The following is a 1,963-nucleotide window of genomic DNA, read 5'->3' on the forward strand; positions in this document are numbered from 1 at the left end:
TAGCTGAGCCATCCTGCCACCTGTTGGCAGCTCAGCGGCTGCTCAGCTCGGGCTGGGACTCGAACCGCTGTTGCTCAGAGCTCAAACTCTTGAGCGCGCTCTTAACCAACTGAGCCACTTGGCCGGCCCCCTGTGACTCTTTGACTATATATTTATATTCCCTTTCTGGGTGTCAGTGGGAGGTTCCCTTCAGGCCCTAGTGGTTGCCTACAGTTCTTAAGAGCCTTGTCTTAGTTGGGTTGGGCTGCGATAACAAAATATCAAGACTCACTAACAACAGACATTTCTTCCTCAGAGTTCTGGAGCCTGGGAAGTCCAAGATCAGGGCACTGGCGGATTCAGTGTCTGGTAGCACCCACTTCCTGGTTCAGGGACATTGGATTTCTTGCTGTGGCACATGGCAGAGGGGCAAGTGATCTATCTTAGGCCTCTTTTATAAGGGCCCTTGTTGGGAGCCATCTCAGAGTACTGAGACTCTGGGCTGACTACAGGTAGAGAATGGCAGGTGGCTAAAGACCCCCAAGTTCTGTGTGCTGAAGAAAAGACTGCAAAACTGCTTTTTAGCTTAACAGCAAAAAGGGAACTGCTAAAACAAGTAACTCAACAATGCCTCGCTCATCTCCTGTGCTCTGGAAAAGCAGAAGTTCCTAAACCACAACCACCAGACCCTCGGATGTCACTGTCTATGGACTTATGAACTTTGAGACCTTCTACCATGGACTTATGAACTTTGTGACTTTTTCACCATGGACTTGCTGACAGTTGCTACTTTCCTCAGTTTCACTTTACTTAAAATATATTATTAGTCTATGCTATGTAATCATGTAACTTTTTGCCAAGAGATTATCTCACCTCCAAATCCCTAAGTCAGGAACATTGGTTCCTCATTCCCCAAAACTCCCTATGCTTAGATAAGATTTATTCCTGGTAAAAGAGGAACTTACTTTCTGTGTAAGCAATATGCCTTTTAATAAAGTTTGTCACTGGCTGCCATCTGCAGTCAGTGAACCTCCTAATCCCAACTTTGGTGTCTATGACATTCTTTCTTTTCTTATTTCCTTGCGCTGTTCAATCCTACTGAGGGACCATTCGGTGGGTTCCTGGCCTGATCATCCAGGTGCCTCTCTTAACAGTCTCATCCCATTCATGAAAGCTCCATCCTCATGGCCTATCTCCCAAAGGCCCCACTTCCAAAATCTAGCACATGGGGCATTAGGACTTAACATATGAATTTGAGGGAGACACAATCATTCAGTCTATTGCAAGGCCCTTTACAGGTCTTGGCCACATGGACTCACTCAGTATGGCTGATATTTCACGAGGCCAGCCAGGAGAATCTCTCACTTCAGGGAGGCCTCAGTCTTTTTTTTAAGGTTCACCCAATTAATTCCCCTTTTGATTACTCAAAATTAACTGAATTAGTTACATCTGCAAAAGTCCTTTACATTGGCCATATTCTAATGGTTAGAGACAAGGAACAGATCCTGCCCAAGCTCAAAAGAAAAGGATTCTAAAAGGCGAGAACACCAAAAAGCAGATTGTTTTGATGTCACTGTAAGGTCTGTGTGCTACAATTTTGTTAAGAAAATTTTCTTTTTTTTTCCATGGAAAAACCCTCTTGTTTATTTGATTAAACAAAAATAAAATAAGCTGCATAGGAACAATTTTAAAGTCCAAAGAGACACCAACTTTGTTTTAAGGCTGTGGTAGCTGATACAGCATCTCCTTGCTACCTTCCCCAGTCTTCTTTGTGGACCACAGTGATACATTCAGAAACCTGTTAGCTTGCACAGGAGTTTTTGAACACTTTTCCATTGGTTTTTCATCTGCGCATTGCCTGTCATGCCTGTGGCCTGCAGTATACCATTTAAGATTTAAAGTAAAAGCCCACGGAGCGGGGGAGCCAACCCCGCTCCCAAACAAAAACCCACTTTAAAGGTTTGGGGGGGGGAGGAAACCTTTG

Source organism: Hipposideros armiger, unplaced genomic scaffold, assembly GCF_001890085.2.
Source record: "Hipposideros armiger isolate ML-2016 unplaced genomic scaffold, ASM189008v1 scaffold_1623, whole genome shotgun sequence".
In the NCBI taxonomy this organism is placed as follows: domain Eukaryota; kingdom Metazoa; phylum Chordata; class Mammalia; order Chiroptera; family Hipposideridae; genus Hipposideros; species Hipposideros armiger.